At 40.4% G+C, this 26693-nt stretch overlaps 1 protein-coding gene across 1 annotated transcript in view; it reads right to left on the bottom strand.

Moving 5' to 3' along the window:
- Positions 1-14736: 14736 nt before the first annotated feature.
- Positions 14737-26693, bottom strand: part of LOC124555083 (filaggrin) — a 359850-nt gene continuing 347893 nt past the window's right edge. The window contains exon 19 of the mRNA XM_047128876.1: positions 14737-15802. The gene's annotated coding sequence lies outside the window, so the exon portion shown is untranslated. The remainder of the gene's footprint in view (positions 15803-26693) is intronic.

Raw genomic sequence — 26693 nt, 5'->3', positions numbered from 1 at the left:
AAATGGAAAACCAGTTCTAAGCAAATAATGAATAGGAGAAAGGTGGAAGGAGTATATAGAGAGTCTATATAAGGGCGATGTACTTGAGGACAATATTATGGAAATGGAAGAGAACATAAGTGAAGATGAAAAGGGGGATATGATACTGCATGAAGAATTTGACAGAGCACTGAAAGACCTAAGTCGAAGCAAGGACCCGGGAGTAGACAACATTCCATTACAACTACTGATAGCCTTGGAAGAGCCAGCCCTGACAAAACTCTACCATCTGGTGAGCAAGGTGTGTGAGACAGGCGAAATACCCTCAGACTTCAAGAAAAATAATTCCAATCCCAAAGAAAGCAGGTGTTGACAGGTGTGAAAATTACCGAACTACTAGCTTAATAAGTCACAGCTGCAAAATACTGATACGAATTCTTTACAGACGAATGGAAAAACTGGTAGAAGCAGATCTTGGGGAAGATAAGTTGGATTCCGTAGAAATGTTGGAACACCTGAGGCAATACTGACCCTATGACTTATCTTAGAAGATAGATTAAGGAAAGGCAAACCTACGTTTCTAGCATTTGTAGACTCAGAAAGAACTTTTGACAATGTTGACTGGAGTACTTTCTTTCAAATTCTGGATGTGTCAGGTGTCAAATACAGGGAGCGAAAGGCTATTTACAATTTGTACGGAAACCAGATGACAGTTATAGTAGTCGAAGGGCATGAAAGGGAAGCAGTGGTTGCGAAGGGAGTGAGACAGGGCTATAGCCTATCCCCGATGTTATTCAATCTGTATACTGAGCAAGCAGTAAAGGAAACAAAAGAAAAATTTGGAGTAGGAATTAAAATCCATGGATAGGAAATAAAGGCTTTGAGGTTTGCCGATGACACTGTAATTCTGTCAGAGACAGTAAATGACTTGGAAGAGCAGTTGAGCGGAATGGACAGTGTCTTGAAAGGAGGACATAAGATGAACATCAGCAAAAGCAAACCGAGTATAAAGGAATGTAGTCTAGTTACATCAGGTGACGCTGAGAGAATTAGATTAAGAAATGAGACACTTAAAGTAGTAGATGAGTTTTGCTATTTAAGGAGCAACATAACTGATGATGGTCGAAGTAGAGAGGATATAAAGTGTAGACTGGCAATGACAAGAAAAGCGTTAGTGTGGAAGAGAATTTTGTTAACATCGAGAATAGATTTAAGTGTCAGGAAGTCTTTTCTAAAAGCATTTGTATGGAGTGTAGCCGTGTATGGATGTGAAACATGGACGATAAATAGATTAGACCAGAAGATAATAGATGCTTTCGAAATGTGGTGCTACAGAAGAATGCTGAAGATCACAAATTGGAAATTTGTGGTATGTTTCTATTGGACCAGACTGCTGAGGTCATCAGTCCCTAGGCTTACACACTACTTAATCTATCTTAAACTAACTTACGCTAAGGACAACACACACACCCGTGCCTGAGGGAGTACTCGAACTTCCCACAGGGGGAGCCGTGCGAACAGTGGCAAGGCGCCCTAGACCACGTGGCTACCTCGCTCGACGAAGATTAGATGGGCAGATTACGTAGCAAATGAGGAGGTACTGAACAGAATTGGGGAGAAGAGGAATTTGTGGCACAACTTGACTAGAAGGTGGGATCGGGCGGTAGGACATGTTCTGAGGCATCAAGGGATCACCAACTTAGTATCGAAGGGCAGTGTGAAGGGTAAAAATCGTAGAGGGAGACCAACAGATGAATACACTAAGCAAATTCAGAAGGATGTAGGATGCAGTAGTTCCTTGGAGATGAAGAAGCTTGCACAGGAAGGAGTATCACGGCAAGCTGCATCAAACCAGTCTCTCGACTGAAGACCACAACAACAACAAATGACCTGGTGGATACAGTGAGCAGCAGTCTGTGGCTATTTGCTAATGATGTTGTCATGTATGGTGTGACCCATTTTTCGGTACTGCTCGAATGTTTGGGATCCAAACCGAGTCAGATTAAAGAAAGACAGAAGCGTTTCAGAGGTGGGCTGTTAGATTTGTTAGCGTTAGGTTTGATCGACACCTAAGTATCAATGAGATGTTCCATTAAGCTTCGGATGTGCAGCCGCAATAATTCTCGTTCTTCTTCTAATATTTCGGCTGTATAACGTTCAGCTATCTTCAGAGTCAGCCGCAAGACTGCCACTCCAGTTTTTTTTTCTTTGTTGTTATTTCGACACCTTTACAATAAAGGTAGGCCAGCAGCGGCGTATCTGCGCCGCTCTTCAGCCATAGATAACACAGACAGTAAAAATAAAAACAGTAAAACAAACAATCATGGTGTATAAAAACCGGAGACAGACATATTAAAATGCATGAAGCCATTCACAGGCGCACTGTCCGGATAAAAAAAAAGTTCATCACTGTACACAAACGGAGGAGACAGAAATTACACACGTGAATGGTGGAGCACAAATGGAGAGACACTAAAGCACTGACGCGAAGACACACACAAGCACTAGCGACCATCTCCGGCACATGAAGATTCACTGTTCATGCACAAAGCCAGGGACCTGCCAAAGGGAAGAGGTGCTGGCGGGAGGGAGAGAGGGAGGGTGTTGATGCCAGTGGCAGAGGAGAAGGGAGGGGGAGGGGAAAAGGTAGGGGGGTAGTGGAAGCCCGGGGGGGAGGGATGGAGGAAGGGAGGAGGGAGAGAAGGGAGAGAGGGTGCCCTGAGGGAAAAACACGGGGGGAAGGAGGAGAGGATCAAAGTTGGTAGGAGGGGTAGATGGAGGGGATGAGGGCATCATCAGGGAGGGGGAGTTGGCGGAAGCCACCTTGGGCAAGGGTATGGAGTGTGGAGAGATGGAGAGCGGGTGGGATGTGGGAGTACAGGCGTGGCAGCAGACAGGGATGGGAAAGGATGGGAGAGACAAGCAGGTGAGGGGGATTAAGTTTGCGGGAGGTGTAAGGGATCCGTATTCGTTCGAGGAAAAGGAGGAAGTGTGGGAACAGAATTAAGTCATATAGGGTCCATGTGAGGGAGGGGAGGCGGATGCGATAGGCGAGGCAGAGCACATGGCGCTCCAGGATTTAAAGGGATTTGTAGAAGGTAGGAGGGGCGGAGATGCACGTGGGATGGGCATAGCAGAGGGTAGGGTGGATGAGGGATTTACAGGTTTGGAGAGTCCAGAGATGGGGCGGTCCAGGAGAGCCGACGGTCAACGGTGACGCCAAGGTACTTGAGGGTGGGGGTGAGGTTGATGGGATGACCGTAGATAGAGAGATAGTAATCGAGGAGACGGAAGGAAGTTGTGGTTTTTGCTACAATGAGCGCCTCGGTCTTGGTAGGACTGACCTTGAGCAGCCACTGGTTACACCAAGTGATGAACCGGTCAAGATGGGATTGGAGAAGGTGCTGGGAGCGTTGCAGGGTGGGGGCGAGGGCAAGAAGGCGGTGTCATCGGCGTACTGGAGAAGGTGTAAGGGTGCTCAAGGCGGCCGGTCCAGTGCTCGCTTCGTCCCTTTATACTCGTGTACCCCGCAACTGCACATGCGACCACAGATGCAAATGCGCCAGAGACGTTGTTCGGCGGCAGAGACGTGCACAATGCCCGAGTTGCATCTATGACTCCGCAGTCAATCTGCGGTTGCGCGGTTCACGAGTATAAAGGGACGAAGCGAGCATTGGAGTGGCTTGCCGATGACACCGCCTTCCTTGCCCTCGCCCCCACCCTGCAGCGTTCCCAACACCTTCTCCAATCCCATCTTGACCAGTTCACCGCTTGGTGCAACCAGTGGTTGCTCAAGGTCAATCCCTCCAAAACCCAGGCGATCATTGCAGGCAAAACCACCCCTTCCTTCCACCTCCTTGATTTCTATCTCACCATATATGGCCGTCCTATCGCCCTCACCCCCACCCTTAAGTACCTTGGCGTCACCCTCGACCGTCGCCTCTCCTGGACCCCCCATCTCTGGAAAATCCAAGCCAATGCATGCTCCCTACTCTGTCTCCTCGAGCTCCTTTCCGGCCGTACGTGGGGTCTGGACCCCTCCACCATCCTCCACACCTATAAATCCCTCATCCGCCCTATCCTCTGTTACGCCCATCCTGCCTGGATCTCCGCACCCCCTACCTTTTACAAATCCCTTCAGATCCTTGAACGCCATGCTCTCCGCCTCGCCTATCGCATCCATCTCCCCTCCCCCACACGGATCCTGTACGACCTCATTCCGTTCCCCCACCTCCACCTTTTCCTTGAACGGATATGGATTCTGTACGCCTCCCGAAAACTCAATCCTCCTCACCTGCTTGTATCCCCCATCCTCTCCCACCCCCACCCGCTGCTGCACCTGTATTCCCACATCCCACCCGGTCTCCATCTCTCCACCCTCCTTATCCTCTCCCAAGGTGGCTTCCGCCAGCTCCCCCTTCCTGATGATGCTCTCCTCCCCCCCATCTACCCCTCCTTCCAACTTTGATCCTCCCTCCCTCTTCCTGTGTTTGCTCCTTTGGGCACCCTCCCTCCCTTCTCTCCCCCCTTCCCTCCCTCCTCCATTTCTCCCCACTCCCCCCCTGGGCTTCCCCTCCCCTGTCCGTCTACTCCTCCTCCCATCTCCTCAGCCGTTGGCATCTTTGTTCTCCCCTCTCCCTCCCCCCCCCTCACCTTTCTTCCCCTCTTGGCAGGTCCCCAGACACGCACACGCTACATGGACGTTCGCGCGCCGGAGATCATCCCCATTAGTGTCTCGTGTGTGTCGTCGTGTTTAGTGTTCAGTGTTCACTGTCACCCTCCATCGTTCACCAGTGCCATCGACATCTTCAGTGTTTGTGCGTCGTGTCAACAGTTTGTAGTGTGGATTGTCATTGAGTGTGAACGGCTTCATGCTTTTTATGTTCACGTGTCTACTGTTTTTTCCCCGCCGTTTTTGTTCCGACTCATGTGTCTTCTCTGTTTTATCATTGTTCTATCTTTGGCTGAAGAGCGGCGTATTGTGCTGCTGCCAGCCAACCTGTTTTTATACGGGTATTCAAATCACAATGAAGAAAAAAAAAGAAAGAAAAAAAGCATTGGAGCGGCAGTCTTGCGGCTCACTCTGAAGATGGCTGAACGTTATACAGCCGAAATATTAGAAGAAGAAGGAGAATTCTTACGGTTGCACACCCAAAACTTAATGGAACAGTCTTTGCGACGCCAAAACCTGAAGATTCATATTAAGGAGATATTTCGGAAACTAAGATGTGAATGCCTGGAAAGAAGGTGACATTCTTCTTTGGGTACACTACTGAGAAAATTCAGAGAACCAGCGTTTGAAGCTGACTGCAGAACGAGTCTGCTGCTACCAACGTATATTTCGTGTAAGGAAGCTTTGCCGACGTGATCAACAAACTCCATTGGCAGACGTTACAAGGAAGGTGTGCATTATGGAGAGGTTTGCTATGCAAATTTCGAGATGACCATGATGAGCAAATTCGAGAAATTAGAGCCAATACAGACGCTTACCTACAATCATTCTTCCCACGCACAATTTGTGACTGAAACAGGAGAGGGGGGATCAATTAGAGATACCAAAAGTACCATCTGCTACACATTATTAGGTGGCTTGCGGTATGTGATGCAGAAGGACCACGGACATAAGATAAGAGAAATTAGGGCCCATACGCAGGCATACATACAGTCGCTTTTCCCACGCTCTATTTGCGAGTGGAACAGGAAAGGGAATGATTGTTAGAGGTACAGGATACCCTCCGCCAAGCACCATATGGTGGCTTGGGGAATATGTATCAAGATGTAGATTTCTTTCTCTTCTTCTTTTTCCGGTCGCGCGGGATAGCCGCGTGGTCTCGGGCGTCTTGTTACGGTCCGCGCGGCTCCCTCCGTCGGAGGTTCGAGACCTCCCTCGGGAATGGGTGTGTGTGTTGTCCTTAGCGTAAGTTAGATTATGTAGTGAGTAAGCTTAGGGACCGATGACCTCAGCAGTTTGGTCCCATAGACCTTGCCACATATTTCCATTTCTTCTTTTTCCCCTTTTTCTTCTTCTTCCTGTTGAAGAGTCGCAGTAACATAACCGTTTCACCCTTTTGTTCTTGTAGTAAAATATGTTTGGCCTGCCTACTCATTATCCAAGATTCCCACATGCTCTAGTATCCAACACAATGTTACATGTTCCTCCTTCCGATGAACAAGGAGAAGTGTACTATACCTTGTGTTATTTTTTCAGCTGGGTACATTTGTTTCAATGCTAGTAGGGCACTAAGGGATTTGGAACTGATAGACTTTTTGCTTTCAAGATGCCTCATCTTCTCTGCTGTCTTCATTAGGAAGACTAATTCGAATACGAGCTTGTGGAACATCGCTGAACAGTCAAGTGAGTCTCCTTGCTTTGGCTAAGTCTCGAGTGCAATCGTTCTTCCAGTTTATCAGCTCTAAAATAGTTCTGGATCTCTTTAGGAAGCGAGGTGGAGCATGTTCCAGCTTTGGTGTAAATGTTTAAAATCAGCCACACTCATCTCTGAAAGGCAGTCCTTTATTCTGATACCATAGGGACTTTTTGCTCACTGTCAATTATTAAAAAGCCTTTCCGTTGATGGATGAGCAACGGTATTGTATGGAGGCACCTGTAACACGGATATTGTCTCATAGGACTGTCGCACCATGAAGACTTGCAGCCTGATGTCAAGCAGTGGTACACTAACCAAAGTGCAGGGGCTTGGCATGGGGTATGGTTTCACAGGTCAAAATGACTAGCCTAATTCCTTCATGGTGAACCACGCCCAGCAATTTTAAATAGAAGTGTGTTGCAGACCGATACCCCCATAAGCAAGCCGAGATCGCACAAAGACTCTGTAAAATTGGAGCAAATACTCTGCTCCCCATGAACAGTGGCCAATAAATTTTAAAATACACTACTGGCCATTAAAATTGCTACACCACGAAGATGACGTGCTACCGACGCGAAATTTAACCGACAGGAAGAAGATGCTGTGATATGCAAATGATTAGCTTTTCAGAGCATTCACACAAGGTTGACGCCGATGGCGACACCTACAACGTGCTGACATGAGGAAACTTCCCAACCGATTTCTCATACACAAACAGCAGTTGACCGGCGCTGCCTGGTGAAACGTTGTTGTGATGCCTCGTGTAAGGAGGAGAAATGCGTACCATCACGTTTCCGACTTTGATAAAGGTCGGATTGCAGCCTAACGCGATTGCGGTTTATCGTATCGCGACAGCAGGAATAGCCATGTGTGGGGTGATGAAAATTCACATGCACTCATGTCGATCCTAGCAACAGACATTTGCTGTCAATGTATGGGCTGGTATTGTCAATGATTTTGTGATTGGATCTTGCCTACATCCTAACAGACTGAATAGAGTCATTTACAAAACATTCCTTCAACAAGTCTTCCCACAGTTCCTAGAAGATGTGCTGTAAAGAATCCATGAGCTATGTGGTTTCAACATGACAGGATGCTGGCACACTTTGCACATGATGTTAGGAACCTCACTGAAGTACAATTTGGAACACAATGGATTGGTTGTGGTGGTCCTGTTCCACGGCTATCTCGGCCACCAGACATGACACAAATGGATTTCCTCTTCTGGGAGGTTGTGAGAAGCCGAGTTTACAACACTTCAGTCGATTCCGACACAGACCTACAAGTCTGTCTCACTCCCTTCCCAACAAAAGCTTCCCTTTCATGGCCTCGACCCTCATAATTGCTGTTCCATTTCTGTACAAGCTGTAAATAACCTTTCGCTCCCTGTATTTTACCCCTGGCACCTTCAGAGTTTCAAGAGAGTATGCCAGTCAACAAAGTCAAGAGCTTTCTCCAATAATACAAATTCTAGAAACATCATATTGTCTCACATGTTCCTAGATATCTCTGGAATACAAACTGATCTTCCCTGAGGTTGGATTCTACCACTTTTTCTATTCTTCTGTAAAGAATGCATATTAGTATTTTGTAACTATGAGTTATTAAACTGATAGTTCGATAATATTCACACCTGTCAGCACCTGCTTTCTTTGAAGTTGGAATTATTCCATTCTTCTTGAAGTTTGAGGATTTTTCAGCTTTCTCATACATCTTACACACCAGATGGAATAGTTTCGCCATGGATGCATCTCCTAGGGCAATTAGTAGTTCTGGCTGAAATTCATGTATTCCTGGGTGTTGTTTTGATTTAGGTCTTTCAGTACTCAGTCAATTCTTCTTGCTTTATCATATCTCCTACCTCACCTTCATCTACATCTGTTTCTATAATATTGCCTACAAGTTCATCTCCCTTGTATAGAATCTCTATATATCCTTTCCACCTTTCAGTTTTCCATTCTTTGCTCAGTACTAGTTTTCCATCAGAGCTCTCGATATTCATACAGCTGCTTCTCTTTCCTCCAAAGGCCTCTTTAATTTTCCTATGGGCGGTACTATCTTTCCCATCATAAAATATGATTCTAAATCCTTACATTTTTCCTCTAGCCATTCCTGCTTAGCCATTATGTCTCCTGTCCATGTAATTTTTAGTCGTTTTTATTGCCTGTCACCTGCTCATTTTTATATTTTCTCTATTCATCAATTAAGCTCAATATCATTATCAAAAGATTTCTACTAGGCCTTGTCTTTTCATCTATTTGATCCTCTGCTGCATTCACTATTTCGTCACTCAAAGCTACTCATTTGCATTCTACTGTATTCCTTTCCCCTTTTCTAGTCATTTGTTGCCTAATGCCCCCTCTGAAACTCTCAACGACGTCATGTTATTTCAACATATCCATGTTCCATTTCCTCGATTTCCTACCTTTTTGCAATTTTTTTGGTTTTAATGTACAGTTCATAACTAATAAATTGTGGTCAGAATCCACATCTGTCCCTGCAAATTTCTTATAATTTAAAATCTACTTCCGAAATCTGTCTTACCATTATATAAATTTGAAACCTTCCAGTGTCTCCAGGTCTCCTCCACATATACAACCTCCTTTCAAGATTCTTAATCCAACTGTTAACAATGATTAAACTCTGCTTTGTGCAAAAGTCTACCAGTTGGTTTCTCTTTCATTCCTTCCCCCAGTCCATATTCACCTACTAATTTTTGTTCTCTTCTTTTTCCTACTATTGAATACCAGTTCCCCCCTCATAGTTAAATTTTGATCTCCCTTAACTTTCTGAATAATTTCTTTTATCTTAGCATACATTTCTTTAGTCTCTTAATCATCTGCAGAGCTATTTGGTGTATAAGCTTGTACCACTGTGGTAGGTATAGGCTTAGTGTCTATCTTGGCTACGATAATGTGTTCACTATGCTGTTCATAGTAGCTTACCTGCATTCCTGTTTTCTTATTCATTATTAAACCTACTCCTGCATTACCCGTTTGATTTTGTATTTATAACCCTGTATTCACCTGACCATAAGTACTGTTACTCCGACTACCAAACTTCACTAAACCTGCTATCCCATTGCCTGTTTCCCTTTGTAGATATTCTAACCTACCTGTTCGATCAAGGGATCTAACACTCCACACTCCGATCCATAGAACACCAGTTTTGTTTCTCCTGATGGCATCTTCCTGGGTAGTCCTCACCCGGAGATATGAAAAGGGGTCTATTTTCCCCCTGAAATATTTTACCCAAGAGGGTACCATCATCATTTAACCATACAGTAGAGCTGCCTGCCCTCAAGAAAAATTACAGGTGTAGTTTCCCCCTTGCTATCAGCCATTTGCAGTACCAACATAACAAGCCATTTTGGTTGTGTTACACGGCAAGATCAATCAATCATTCAGACTGTTGCCCGTGCAACTACTGGAAAGGCTGCTGCCCTCTTCAGGAACCACTCGTTTGACTGGTCTTTCATAATTACTATGGATCCCTTATACCAAAATACTCAGAAGATATCCTCCCTGAACAACCTCTGAAAGTTTGTTGGTGGAGTTCTGGCTCACCATGTATACTTTTTTTCTAACAAGATTTGAAATAATGACTAAAACAGGAATTTGCTATTTGTTGTTACTGACAGTAAGGCACAGTCTTGTATTCAGTGCAATTTACAATGATACAAACACCTTCAGAATAACAATACATAATTTTTTTCAAGATTCACAATATGAATAATTCAGAAGGAATTTGTTGAAATAATTGTAGTGGGACAAAATAAAAAGAGTTTCTAAAAAGTTTTATTATGTCTGAACTGCTTTTCTTCCAACAAAATTATTATTGTTATTCCTAATACCAACTGTTTGATGATATATGCTATTACCTGCAAATGAGCACTGTAACAATAGTCTCCATTACAACAAAATATTACACTATCCTATGGACCATTTGAAGCCCATGTTAAAGAACACATTTGGCAGTATGCATGTTAACTTTTTCCATGGAAAAACTGTGTGTCACTGCCGAGAATCAGCCTTAAACCCAATATACATAGACTCATATGCATGGTTCTTTTTCTGTCACATACAATTGAAGAGATGATTCAAGTATACAAAATTACTCTCTCATCCCTTTGATACATTAAGTTTCGAAATACCAAATTAAAAGAAAGCCATTTAACAGATCAATTTTTCACTAAATGCAACAGTTTAAATGTTCTATTGTTGAATCTTATTTTTCCATCAGTGAAGCATAAACATGTATTACGTGCTACAGATAGGGAAGCAATAGCTCATCAAAGGCTAGTATGCCACCAATTCCATCTACATTTAAGATTTATTCAAATAACTGGATATTTGAAATGACATATGAAAATAAATGTACCAAAGACATGAGTGTGCACAAAAAATAATCCTACAAAGTACAACACTAAATTTCTTCCAATTTTTGTCCTTTAAATAGATGGACCAAAAGAAGAGATAAAAAAGGGAAGCAAATAGAGGAAGAAGATGAGAAGAAAAATGAAATAATTTAATCCACAGTGGATCTCATGAACGTCATTTCTGTTATTGAATTAAACAACATTGAATGAATCTGCTACCAGTCAACATGCTTTGGAAATTCTCTTATTCTTTTTTTTGACCACAACTATTTTCCAGCTGAAGCACATCATCAGATTGCACCTTTGCAATTCAGTAGCCTATAATGAAAACCTCATATCTCAGAAAAGCTATGTGTGGTTTTCTCACTTAACATGTTTGCCTACCAATATACATGGTTTCTGTTTTTCCTTACTAGAGAATGGTACATACATCACTACCTCTCATTGGCTTATTCGTAGTTGAGGTACGAGGTTTACTACCTAATAAGGCAATATTTTTTTTTATTTTTTTTAATGAGATTTTCATCCTAAGCCGACAATTTACATTACTCTCCTCTGATGTTTTGAGTATTTCTGAGTAGAAGCATATTTTTTATTTGTAACTACCTTGTGTTATATGAATGAGAAACTGATGTGTGACATGCTTTGTGGTATGAACGAACATCTAAATAAAGTGGATAAATGTGTGTCCCTAATGTTAGTACCAATTTTACCACCAGACTGAAAGAAAAACCAGTAAAACTGCATCAAGCATGAAGCACAGAATTTAATGGTTCCCCACATAGTGTAAACTGTGTGTCATACAATTTTAAGTTGAATTATCAAACAATAGTAACTGTTACAACAGCTACTCTTGAGGGATTAATCAACATTTTGTAACTCTTCAAAAAATGACAATTTACAACACAAACTGATTTAGCAGGCACTCTTAGTTAAACACGGGAAAAAATTATTCCGTTATAATTCCATTTTTCACATAAACACATACCTTTTTATAAAATTTCCTTTCTGATGTTCAGAGCTTTTAACAGTAGCTTATTCATGAAGAGATACCATCGTGAGTTTTGGACACACAACATTTAGTAGAAAAACTGATATTCTTTCACTGACTGTTTCCAAAACAGTAAACAGTAGAACTCTAGGTATGTTTTCAGAGAAAAAGAAGCTATTTGGTGCAATGTGAAGGATGTTAAATCACGGCAATTTACATATTGTGTGTATAATTGATCTGTAGGCATAGCTTATCAGTGAGATAATGAAACTTTCAATTTGTTCTTAAGAGTTAACACAGTTTCAGGTCACCTACTGAACACTAAACAGTTGTTTAATGCAACAGTATCACATTTTATATACAGCATTATCAAAATGTGCAACTTAAACCTGTATGAGAAGGTCAGTTAAATTAATAGCAATAACAATGACTACAAACCAACAGTACATACTTATTTTGTAAAATGAAGTGAGAGTTTTCAACATGAATGGCATATGTACCACTGAATAAAGCTTTCATGGCAGAATTTTAGGAACTCAAGAAAATTTATTTGTTCAATTCACACAACTTTTATTGTATCAATTTCTTTGTACATAATGTTTCTTTAACTGCATAATCCTACAATCTTAGGAAGAAAATATTCTGATATATCAAGCACACGCCCATGTAATTAGCTGTAATACAGTGATATTACATTCCTTCTTATCTTCAATGACTATTTGCTTTTAACGAAGTGAAAATTATTCCAGGCTTTCTTCTAAAGGATTACTAGAACACTTCTCATTTTATCACAAATAAAGTTCTTGAAAACTGTGCAGTCTAAGACGTCTCACATTCGTTCATAATGGAGATTCCAAAGCAATTTAAGTAAGGTCACTTACTGTATATGAAGACTAACATATTACAAATTGCTAATATGTAAATATTGTCACTTTCTAAATTGTGCTTTCACACAGCTCTAGCTCAAAATGAAAATGAACCCTGGCAGTTTCCTCAAGAAGGCTTTCACATAAATTCTCTATGTACTCGCAGAAAGTGTAACAGCTTCCTGAATATTACTATAATATTCACAAAAGTGACATTTAGCTATTTATTTACAAGCCCAAGTTTGACAACATGAGCTTTCAAATTTGTTGATCTAATGTTTCCATAGAAGTATTTCACACAAAGTTTAACATCATTCTGTGACTAGTTATTTGTGCATAGACAGGTAAGATATTACTCACACTCAAAACATAATGCTTTTAAGCAACGGAAATAATCAGATTCAACATTCTGACATAGATTCTTAGAATATATGCCAGGTACAAATTTCTTTTGTACGTAAAAATAATTTATCTCAAAGAAATACACCAATTTATATTCATTTCTTGAAGGAAAATAAGTGCTTATACAAAGGGTATTTGGATACCAGATTTACATAAATTATTTAAACTTCAATCATATCAAAGCCAGTACATATCCTAATTATACAGGACCTCAGAAAGCACCAATGTGAAGCTGTAAAGAACTTCTCTATAAACAGATCACATGGTCTACATGCTTCCTTTGAAAATTTCATCACTGAAAGCAGATACACCAACCACAACCTGATGCATTATATTTTTCCTACTAATAATGCACTGGAAGACCAATATGAAACCTCAGGACAAAATAATCATTAACAGAAATGTAATGTAAATGATATGTATTAGAATTCACATGAGCAGATATTAATCCAACCCCAGCTAATTTGCATCACTTTCTATATTCTTTAATAGGCCATAGGTCTTCCACAGTCACTGTTACACACAGAAAAATATTATAAAATAAACGAGCAGCAACCTTTTGTTAGTGGTCCTGAGCAAATTCATTTTTTGCCTGCTGTTTCTTTTTTCATCTCTTTACCTCCAAGTGGGCTGGTAACTATTACAACCGTCAGACAGCGAACTGGATATTTGTTACGTATTTACTGCTAGGATACCAGTTTCCTTATTACACATGCACTAATGTGTAAGGCACATTATAAAATCCATCAACAGAACAGTATATAAGAAAACAAGCAACAGTACATAACAGGACTCATCAAGAATGCTAATTAACATTATTAAATGTATTTCACATTAGTAAATGTGAATACTACAAGTAAATTAAAATTTGATGGAGCACATAGGCCAATTATGTACTGACAGAAAATGTTCTGGTATGAATAACAGTGCAGCAAAAATTTATTTACTGCAAATGAATGTTTCCATATGAGGTAAGCAGCTCAAGAAACATTAATTAAAACAATCAAACATACTTAAAATCACCAAGTACAATGTTAACAACACTAATGCTTGAAGTGCATGTGTACATTTAATAACCAAATGAACAACCCTAAGGTCATAAGAAACATTTTTATACACTTTAAATCCCTTCAAAATGGCATTTATAGTATATTCATACACAACACACAATTATTCATGAAGGTCATAAATTTACAGAAATAATACTGATGAATCAAAAGTAGTTTTAATGATGTGGAGTGGACATTAAATTTAGTAAATTATGATATTTCTACATGACTTTTTGAAATATATTTGGAACAAAACTTTTACAGTTCCACAAATAAATATAGGCCCAGAACTTAACTGAATGACTTGGAATGTTACAAAAAAATCTTTGGCATCTACTAAGGCTATGACAACATAAGCAGTAAACAGATAAAAATAATAACAGTACTGGTAGTACTTGCGACAATAATTATACACAAACATCAAAGAACAAGTTCGTTGCTTCAGTTCTACACTACCATGTCAAAATTTACAAAGAGCATGAAAACACAATTATGGCATTACAAAGAAGTGTTTATTTAAACTTTGTACAATATTCAGTCTGAAGTAATTATGCCATGAGTTAAGATTGGTGTAGACAGTCATGATTATACAAAAGGAGCATAACACATGACGTAATGTGAAGCATACATGAAATTTGTTAAATGCACACATGCGCGCACATCCACGCGTGCACACACAAGCACGTGCGCGCACCCACCCACCCACCCACCCACCCACACACACACACACACACACACACACACACACACACACACACACAAATAAAATTTTATTTCTGTTTTCAAGTTAATGGCAACACAATTAAAGAATTGTTATCCCTAAGTACAATAGGTGTTTCATCTACTCAGTAATAGAAGAAAACATGGAAAGTGTGTATTTTTAGTTTCTTTTTCATGGCAACCACAAGTAATTTCTATACTGATGATACAGAAAATTGTCAACAATGGCAATTGGCTAACAGAGTATGGATGGGTATGGTGTATATAAACCAGAAACATCATAATATAACCAGTAAAAATGAAATGTACTTAATGCCATACACTGCTGGAGTTATTAAAATTTCTTAACTGCTCTTTCGAAGTATAATATCTAATACTACTGTAACAGCACCCATATATTAGTGCGGAATGGTATAACAGCACAGGCACATGTGTTCTATAATAAAAGCCTTAATGTATGATCTTGATGCATTTGAATAATCAACAACATACATTATGCATTACTGTCAAGTATTTTGGTAATGACCTGTTTATTATATCTCAAGTTAAGTGTCAAAATATTACAATACACAAGACATAAAGAAAAATACCATTAAATGGAAACACACTGTATAGATAACAATAAGATCTATATGAAATATTATTTAAAAAATTAAGTTAATAGTGATGGTTCTGTACAAAAATTTACATGGTGGTTATTTTAAAAATGGCAAAAATGTGACAAATAATAAAAACAATAAATAATTATAATTCTCTCACAATCTTTACAAGTTATTTTATCTCATAAGCTTTGGTAATTAAGCTTTTCCATATAACATAGTATTTTTCATATTTTATTTACAATGACTTTCCATAAAACTTGGTATGAACAAATACACAATACAAATAGGCATACCTGTGCACTTCTAAAGGCTTTAAAAGGCAAAAGTTTCACCGGTAAATCTGTTTTGATATCAACAGATAGCAACTTACCAAAATAACAACACTTATGTACAAGAGATTCACGTTTTCAAATATCCCCCAACAGAAGGAAGAGTCAGTACACTACCCTAGAACAGAAAAAGAAACAATTACCTTTATTGGCATCTGCACTGTTAATTATCTGCAGTTTTACTGTACATCTAATATGCTGTCATGTGAAGGAGAAAAGACAACAGAAACACTATGGGAATCAGTAGAGCACAAAAAGTACACAAGACAGGGAAATGTAGAATGGTGGAATAGATCAACTTCCTTAATCTCATTCCTAAATATGATAATGGAAAGTCTTCATTGGAATATAAATTATTCTAGGAGAGAAGGTAACAACTCACTGAATATTTGAGGTGCAAAGTGATTGACATAAACAAGACTGACAACAGTTGACTGCCAATGCTGGCACATAGTGTACCCAACTGGAACACTGTAGCATTACAGTGTGTGTGTGTGTGTGTGTGTGTGTGTGTGTGTGTGTGTGTGTGTTGGAAGGGGGAAGGAGGGGATGTTTGTACATGCATCCACTCTATAGCTCCAGAGAAGGATTTGTCCAATAGCTAGCAACATTCCCTGTCTATGGGTCTGTCTATGACTCAGTGCCTCAACCCCCCCCTCTCTCTCCCCCCCCCCCCCCCCCCCCCACACACACACGTGTTGAACTTAAAGGCCAAAACTATAAGGTCATCAGTCTCTCATTTCACAAAATAACACAGAAAGGATACTGTTGCCAGCTACTGGACAAGGCCATCTGGTTGTGTTGGCATGGAGTGTAATAACAGTAAAATTGAGGTATTTGGGGCAATGATGATACCTGGGGATACAGTAGTTGCACAAGATACGAAGTATATGTAGGGTTGGGTTGGCTTGCTGCTCAAGGAGCAGATGAGGGCCTGTAAGGCTCATTGGTGGCAAAAGCCATCCCCAGCCCCAAATGACTCAGTACAAAGATAAATCAGTGATGTCATAACACTTTCCTAGATCAGTGGAGGAGAAGTAATTACATGTAAAATGGGGAGGGACAATAACCACTGCACAGACAGAAACACAGATGATGATAAAATGAGATAAAAGAAAAAAAGGAAACAAATGAGCTGCCAGGAAGGTCAGACTCAGGGGGTAAGGGCCGCACAGAGTCCACCAAGCATGAGGCACCCCTTCCACAACCACTCCACACCCTGTGGGGTCAGTCAATAATGAACACCCCCTCTCTTAGAGAAAGTGTATAGCCTGTGCAACTGTTCTTCCCTTGTCAGCCAGTCTCGAGAATAAGGAATCCTTATAGCTCTGCATTTGGTGGAATGCTGCAAGAAGGGGACACTCCACTAGCATGTGAGTCATCATCAGGAACACACCACAGCTAGATTGGGAGGTTTCGGGGCAGGGGCTCATTTCTCAGGACGAAGCACACATCAGATGAGTGTGTCCAAGATGGAGCCAGTATAAAATTGTGGACACCCTCTGAGATGAATGGAAGGAGGAATGCCACACAGCAGTGGTCTCCTTGATGACACTCAGTTTGTCAGAGGGAGGGGTCACCCCCAGTTCCCTGTTCCAATTGTGATGTGCCAACTACCTGTCACAGATGCTTTTGTAGCTTAGAGATCACTGTGTCTGCTGCCCGAGTCAGTCATGAGGTCACTACCCTATTGGGAGAGAACTGGGTGCAGAAAAAGCCAACTGAGCAACCAGTGTTGCTAAGGTAAGGTATCATAGATAGTGGACACTATCAGATAGAGAGGACAGCATCAATTAATAGCCTGCAGATTGATTATTGACTCACTGCAAGTCAGAAATTTGTCACAGTATTTTTTCTTGACAAAATTAATGCCCCTGACAACAGTCATCAGTTTGATTATGAAAACATATCCCAACCTTCTTGTATCTTTAGAACCATTGGTATGGGTGGTTTCAGTACCTTGGCACTCAAGAACGTGCTGATGGATAACTGGAGAAACCTAAGTTTTAGGGGCGTGGGATAGGTTTAGCTGAACCTAGTGGCCTAGGTGGCCTAGATGTACACCAGGGAAAGGTGCATAAAGTGATCCAGTGGATGCACTCGAGTGTGAGGAGAGAATGATCTTTACACATGATTTCCAGCCAAATTCCAATTTGAAATTCTACCCTAGGTTGAGTGCCGTGGGTCACAAGACCTGGTAGCAGGACTTAGCTCACAATGATGAGTTGAGTCAAGCAGTCACAATCCTGATGGTGCCATTGAATCATCTTCTTGGTATGCATAGACCAATTGTGATAAAACTAGAGCCCACCTGAAGCACAGTCGTGATAAATGATCCACACTCAACGAAATATGACAGAGACATCTGAGTGCATTGAGTTCACTCATACTGTTTAATCTGAGCTGATGGATGTGGGACAGTCAGTTTATTATAAAAACATCCAGGTCTGGGTGGATCATGGTGCATGACCTGTGTTTTGGCAGGGGAGAAATGAAAGCCAGGGTTTCCTTCACCGACCATCAACTATGAGACACCATACAAAGGACCTAGTACTGGTGATGACTGAAGTATATGTTGATCCTGTGGAGTCCACAAATTTACTCATAGCTATAAAGAGTCCTAGGGAACTGTAGAGAGGTGAGGTGTGTTCTGACTCTAACCACGAATGATCTGTTTGGGCAATAAGTTGTACATAAAAGTCAGTAAGCACTGTCAAAGCCTCAGCTGTGGAGTGTGGTCAAGACATGACAGCATCAGGTAGTGCTGTATGCTTTATATAAGTCAAAGAAAACTGCAGTAACATGATGGCATTTACTAAAGGCTAGTAGACTGCCATTTTTAATCTTACCAGATGTTTGGTTGGGGATGGCACTTCTGGAAACCATATTGATAAGTGAATAAAAGGCCCTACAACTCAAGAACCCAACGCAATTGCTAGGCCACCATGCTCTCACATAGCTTCCACAGCACAAAATTAAGACTGATTGGCCAGTAACTATCAATGGAAGTTGGGTCCTTTCTTGGCTTAATGATCAGGATAATGATGCTATTCTGCAACTGTGGAGGGAATTCACCTCTGAACCACATACTATTAAAAGCTATAGAAGGCAAGTTTTCTGATTCATATTCAGGTGTTGGATCATTTGATTCTGGATCAAGTCAGGATTTGGGGCAATGTCATGGAGAGTTGATGGCATGAAGTAGAGATTTATTCCATAAAGCATTCATTATATGATTCTGAACACCATACAGTATACGGCAGGAAACAGGAAGGATAAGATGTGGTTGCTGATACCACATGCCTGGAAAGAGGGAGGATAGGCGGTGGTTGTTGATACCACCACAAAGTGGACCACAAAATGTTCCACAAAGACAGATGGATCAGTGGGAATACCACAATGAAGCTGAAGGCTGGGAATAGTCATCAGCTGCTGGTAGCCAATTAACCCACAGAGTTTGCCAGTTAACCCACAAAGTTTGATGCACACCTGCAAGGAAGGGGTATGTATTGCCAGGGAGGAGATGTACTGTTTCTAGCATTCTTTCTTTTGATATTTAGTTAACAAGAAGGCCCTTGTACACAGCTATCCAAAGATTATGGGACTGACCAAGGAGTGTCATATGAACTGTTGAGGAGCTCACTGGCAGTCTCAGATTATCATGACAATTTCCTAAGTCCACCACGGGACTGACGGTCAGTAACAAAAGCCCTCAGAGGAATGGATTGCTACATCATTGGTGATGACCCAGATGGGGTGACAGCTAAGTCTACTAGTTTGCGCTATGCTAAATAGTCTGGTTGGTTTGGGTGTAGTGAAATTGGAGCAACAGTACCACATGGAAGTGTTCGCTGTCACAATGATCATTATGTACAGCCCATTGTAATAAGCTGACTAAGCTGGGTAAGCAAAGTCTAAGATTAGTGTGCAAGGAAGAGCCACACGCTGCACTCAAATGAGAAGGCATATTTCCCTGTCTGACAGTCGGTAAATATTTCAAATAGTGATGCTAAAAGTCATTTGAATTTGCAGAGCCACCATCTCCAACTTTGTTTGGAGGAGCACACATTCACTACTAGACATTCATGTGAACTAATGTGCAAACCCATCTGGACACTCTCTCAGTATTGGCACTGTTCCTGTAGTCAAGTCTGGTAGAAAATGAGCTTAGGATAGTGATTACCAAAAATGTGGCTTTCTTGTAGGGTGATGCAGAGTGCAGGATAGAATGATAGCTGTCATAGTTCAGGGATGCAGCAGTAGTAACCATTACAATTTCACTGTATAACTGGGGTAATCCATAAGCCTCCATGAGTCTTTACTCACCACCACCTGTGTTGGTAAAATGTTCAAGAACATAGGTTCCAGGGTCATTGTGCCTGCCAGAATCACCTTCATCTTGGATTTCTTCACCTACTTGTCTTTGAAATTTTGGAAATCTGTCTGATTTAAGATCAGGAACAGAGGAAGAGTGGGTAGCTCCACAGCCAACAGCCTGCAGTTTCTTCAGCCACTGGCTGGTATCGGGCTGCTAGTCTGCATGGTTCCAGGAGAAGGGTTCCATAGAGGGGTTCCCTCTAACAGGAGAAGAGGAATGTTTCTCTGGCTGAATATGGGGGAGCAGGGTGACCCACTTTGATGACAGCAGAAAGATAAAATGGTCAAATCTGCCTCAGTTCAAGAGGGTTTTGATGCAGTTGGATGGGGAGTTGTCACCATTTAGCTTCAAAGTATAACTGATCAAATGTCTTGTATTCTTTAAATGTCCACTCTTTCTCATAAATGGAACACAACAGTGAGCAGGAGGGGTGCTGGCCGTGACAGCTGACATCAGTTTAGGTTAAAGCAGTGTATAGATCTGTACGTTAGGTCTCGACATAACTGCAGTAAATCATAATCTTCACCTTTCAGGGCACAGTGATCCCTTTGAACACTAGAATAAATGATCCTGTGTTAATTCTACTATCCTTTGGCCTCTTCTGGATACAGTGGATGAACTGCACTCCTTGTTGTTCCAGGTTGGCACATAGTTCATCATCTTGTTAGAATATCAAGTCCCAATGAAAGATAACGCCCTACGTTATGTTTAAATATTAACAGCAAGTAAAATAAACTGGAATGTCACCCAATGAAGTGTATGACAGTTAGGCTTGAAACTGAGTAGAGTACACTGTCTTAATCAGGAGGGAGCCAATCTGTACCTTTCTCAATGCTGTCACCTCACCAAGCTTATCTGCTGTGTGTCCCATGAGGTATTGAAAGTTGATGGTTAGGAAGGTATCATCAGCCATTTTAGTACAGACTACCTACTGTTGTGTGAAGAACTCTCTGTATCGACACTATTGGTCCTCCTGTCATGACGTAATCATGGGTAGGAACTTGCACTGGCAAGCATCATGGTGAGAGTTCCAATCTTAAGAGGGGGGGGGGGGGGGGGGGGAATGTTTAAGGGGGACTAAACAGCGAAGGTCATCAGTCCAATCTTAAGAGAGACTGGCAGTGTTTTGCAACTGATAGCATAAGCAAGTATGTGTCACTTCATGGCAGACTCTCTGCTCTGTTGTTCCCCACTCTGAGGACTGAGGACTCTCTCTAAGAGCACCACACAGCCATGCAACATTCACCTTACATGGTGAGTGCAAGACAACAGTCACCTTACATAGTGAGTGCTGCACAGAGTCTCGGTGCCCCAATGGAGCTGGGTACCACCTTCCTTGTATGCATGGACACTTACTAGCTCTGACACCAGTAGACTATGTCCTACATTGTTAGGAGGCTACAGCTGTGCAGTTACATACATGCAGCCTACTCTTAATGTTTACAGTATAACCACTGAAATACCCCAGAAATGTGAGTCCCATCTGTTGAATGGGCTTATCAGCTTCCAGTAAGCTTAAGATAGAAAAATACAAATAATTGTGAGAGCAACATATTTATGTTGTTAATTTTGCAGTCAGTGCATCTGACTATTATTAGTAACTAGGCTCTTGTCCAAAATCCATTCACAGATATGTGAATAAGAATCACTGACATTTACTTTGGATGTTCTGGAACTCAACAGCTAGATCTTTGAGATGCAAGCTGTAGTCACTTCCTAACCCAATCAAGGAACTCTTCAGCTGGTATTCTTCCTGCTAGTAGTATAACTGAATATCACAATAATGTAGATTAAGTTTGGCAACTCTGACAGATGTTACTTCCTGATTATCACAGTATTATCCTGTTAAATTCACTTGATTTTTCGTGACATTTCCATTGACTAACAAGAGTGATTTTCACTTAAAGTGTGACATAAGGTTATCAATTAATGGTTTTAAGTCTAGGAAAGCTGTTTCATGTGGAAATTGCAACTAATCTCATCAATTACATCCCTATTTACCTGTTCTAGCCACCACTGGGATAGTAAGGGAGAGTCAAATAAGGCAGTTCTTCACTATCTTTGAAGTAACTTGGTATCCTGCACAGTGAAGGCTGCTTTGGCTTGCAGTTCCACTGAAGGCAAAATTTTTAGCCTTTCTATGAGAACAATACAAGCAGCCAAATTGAAAATCAATAAGGAAATCTTAAAAATACTTCTCCATCAAAAGTCGTCTTGTTGCTTGCAGTACTTCAAAGTGTAAGGGTGAAAATCTTATGATACTGCACAACTGATAATGTCTATTTCTGCTTTTCTGAGGTAATGTTTGGTAACTGTCAATATAACATTTTATTTATGGAATCCCACATTTCCATTCTGCTTGCATACAACACAAGACAGTACAAAAACAACAACCATTATGAAGTCCAAAAGAGTAATACCATACCAATTCATGCTGACATAGGCAAGCTTGTTTTAAGTTAAGCAGACTTTCACAGACCTGCTTAGCGATTTTGCATAGGACTCTAATTTTCTTGTGTTCTCAGCCAGATATTTTGATAAGGTATGGCAGTGATAGTTGTATGCTTCGCACATAGATATTTTCACAGATGCATGAATCTCTACTAATTTTTCCCTGTCGTCACTTGCGTGTTCTCTTTTGAACTGAGAGTGTAACAGCCTTTGTTTCCTAAACATTTTCTAAATTTAGTTGTTAAACCACAGAGGCTCTTTTCAATCCTTAATCCAGAGCAGTATTTAAAATCCGTTTAAAGCTTTGCCCATAATTCCTCTGTGTCCATCATATTGCAACTAAATGATGTCAATTCAGTGAGATGCTAACAACTGCTTATCTGCTCTTTCTAGCAGAAAAACTCTGATAGCCTTCTTGACTGGTTTATTAACTTTTGTAGCCATATTCACTATAATAACATCATTATCACTAATCCTTGTTTCTTTACTAATGCCACTGATAAGATCCAGCCTGTTTGTAGCTACTATGTCTGAAGTATTTCCATTGTCTGTGGGCTGCCAAACTAGCTGCTCAAGACAGGTTTTGGACAAGGTATACAAAAGTACTTTGCCTGTATCCCCTGCAATGAATCCATAGACATCCCAATCTATACCAAGTAGGTTAAAGTCACCTCCAACTAGTATTGCATTATCTGGGTATTTACATGTTGTTGACTGTAGACAACCTTTGAATGACTCTAGAGCTGTCACAGAGAAATTGGGTGGCTGGTAAAAACATCCAACAATTAACTTGGTTTCACCTAGACCTGTTATACGCGACCAGCTAACTTCACTGTCATATTCAACTTCAACCTCAACAAAGACAATATTTTTGTCCACTCCAATGAATACTCCCCCTCCTATTGCATCTTATCTGTCCTTTCGATACATGTTACATGACTTGCTAAATACCTCAGAGCTTTCTACTTTGGGTTTCAGCCAGCTCTCAGTCCCAAGAATAATTTGAGCACGAAAACTTTCCTGGAAGGCACTAAATTCAGGAAATTTGTTACCAATACTTCAATAATTTACTGATAAGATTCTGACAGTTGAAGTGTCTTTATTCCACCAAGACACTCATTGACCAGTCTGATATGGCTGTAAAAGATAGCAAAATGAAAGACCAAGTTTTAAATTTCGCATTTAAGAAATCGTTCGAATCGTACAAACGTATCATTTGACCATCGCACAGAGTCCTGTAAGAACAACATAATAATAAGTATCCCTGATGTAGAGAAACAACTGAAAGAGTTGAAAATAACTAAGTCATCTAGTCCGGATGGAATCCCAATTCAGTTTCACAAAGAGTACTCTACAGCATTGGCCCCTTACTTAGCCTGCATTTACCACAAATCTCTTGCGAAGCACAAAGTCCAAAGTGACTGAAAAAAGTGAAAGTGATCCATATATAAGAAGGGTAAAAGAACAGACCCACAAAATTACAGACCAATATCCTTAACAGATATTTGCTGCAGAGTTCTTCAACATATTCTGAGTTCGAATATAATAAATTTCCTAGACACCGAAAAGCTTGTGTACACGAATAAGCGCTGTTTTAGAAAGCATTGCTCACATGAAACTCAGCTTTCCCCTTTCTCACATGACATCCTGTGAACTATAGATGAAGGGAAATAAGCAGTTTCCATATTCCTAGGTTTCCAAAAAGCACAGTGCCCCACTGCAAACTGTTAACATAGGTACGAGCAAATGGAACAGTTTCCCAAGTTTTGTGAGTGGCTCAAAGACATCTTAAGTAATAGAACCCAGTATGTTGCCCTCAATGGCAAGTAATCACCAGAAAACAGGGTAACATCAGGAGTACCCCAAGGTAGTGTGATAGCACCATCATTATTTTCAAAATACATAAATGACCTAGCAGCCACAGTTAGCAGCAATCTACAGCTGTTTGCTGATGATGTTGTGGTGTATGGGATAGTACAAGATGGCTTGGTGTGATGAATAGAAGCTAACTCTAAATGTAGCAAAATGTAAGTTAACATGGACGAGTAGGAAAAACAACACCATAATGATAGGATATAGCATTAGTAGTGTCCTGCTTGACACAGTCACATCGCTTAAATATCTGGGCGTTACTGCAAAGAGTGGTTCACCTTTAAAGGAGATTTCACATAGGACATTAGTGCGACCTATTCTTTAGTACTGATCAAGCATTTGGAATTTGCATCTTGTTCTTTTAAAGGAAAACATCACAGCAATCAGACAGGCTCCTAAATTTGCTACTGGCAGGTTCGAAGATCATGTGTAAGGACCACAAAGATAAGATATGAAAAATTAGGGCTCATACAGAGGCATACATACAGTTCGTTCTTGCCTCACTCTGCATGCGAGTGAGAAAGGAAGGGAAGTGATTAGTAGTGGTACAAGGGACACACCGACACGCACTGTACAGTGGCTTGCAAAGGACGTTAATGTAGATATAGACATTGTCATGGTAAGTTGTATTTCATTTGTATTAGTACAATGCATATTTTAATAGTGTTTTCCCTTAGTTTACTGAACACAGGAGTGAGCATCAGAAAGAAATTAAACATCGATGACATATTATTTCACATTATATAAAACAGTCTGAGAATGTTCAGGTAGTTTACTGATTCCATGCTCTGGCTCTGAGTTAGTGATGTTGTCAAACTGGGTTTGAACTGCATTTTCATTCAGAACAACATTGAACTGCATTTTCATCCAGAACAACACTGGTGGTTCAATAGGCAGTAGGAAAAATAAACATTTGAGAGTGTAAGATTAAAAGAATAAGTGCATAAGGAATGACTTCCCAAATGAACACCTGGATGATTTTGTTTGTGAAATCAGTGTCATGTGTTATCATGTAATAGCAACATGTGATGCAATTTTGTGGGTCAATTTTCTTACACCACAACCAAAAGTTGGCAGCCAATACCAGACGCGATGGACACACCCCTGGGGAAGAGTTCATAGAGCCCTTTTTGAGCCACCAGACGAAAAATATTATCTTCACAGTACCTAAGAAGTCAACATAAAGGTTCGTCTCCATAATGTTTTTCTTTTTTTGTCCAACTTTGCGCATGTACATAAATTTCCAACAGCGCAGCTATTCACACACATTTGTGCATATGTAATTTCCTATAAATGGAGGGCTTGCGTAATGTGCATTGCTAACTGCCTTCGGTGGGAATCTGCTCTCTTTTTAGTTGGAAATGGGCAGCTTGGGCCTCATTTGTGTTTGATTGTGTAGTGTTCTGACATTATGCTGTAAAGTGATTTATGTGCAATAATGTCTGTTGACTCCACAGGAAGCACACATAAGTTTAGAGATGATTACAGAAAAACAGAAAAGTTGTATGGAATACTGCTTCTGAAGATTATTTGAATAAAAATTGGAGATGTGTTGCCCTTAACATCATGGATTAGATAAAAAGTCTCCAACCATATTTCTGTAAAGAATAAGATACCATAAGTTTTGAAGTAGGAAAACTGAGAAGAAAAGGCCAAAAATTTATGAAAAAAGTGCACGAAAACTGTGGACAAATATTAATGTTATGGTGACTTAAAAGCACACCTGAGGAACCTGACATCTGAACAAAAGAAATGATGAGGTATGTGTAGCTCCTCAACAAACTACTAAAAATAGAAATGAAGCACACGATGATGCAAAAAATAAGAAACTGAAAAACACAACCTCCATTCTAGTGGATTCTGGCATCTATGAAAGTCCCAAATTTGTCAAGTCTGAGGATGTTAATCTACATATCATATTTCATGATTAAATACAAATGATGCATTGAAAGTTAACTAATCTTCACATAATGAGTAAGAGCCTTCCTTAAGTATTTCTCAGTTTCAGCAATAATCACTTCTGTTTTTATTTATGAATTAGTGTTCGGTTGATCCAGCATACAAGAGAATTCCATGGATATGGAACATGTCATAATTATACATGATAACAGTACTTATATATGCTAATAGATACAAATTGTAAAACTATACAGGAACAAAATATGCTAATAATTACAAGCTTAGGCATTTCCTACAGTGAACAGATGTATAAAACAACCAAATAATAAACTACAATTATTCTGCATTACAAGTTACAAATTTGATACAATTGAAGTGCTTTGTTTTGAAATGAGGAATAAATAATTCA

Source organism: Schistocerca americana, chromosome X (assembly GCF_021461395.2).
Source record: "Schistocerca americana isolate TAMUIC-IGC-003095 chromosome X, iqSchAmer2.1, whole genome shotgun sequence".
Classification (NCBI taxonomy): Eukaryota; Metazoa; Arthropoda; class Insecta; order Orthoptera; family Acrididae; genus Schistocerca; species Schistocerca americana.
Note: the sequence above shows the minus strand (reverse complement) of the source record. Positions and strands in the feature narration are given on the sequence as shown.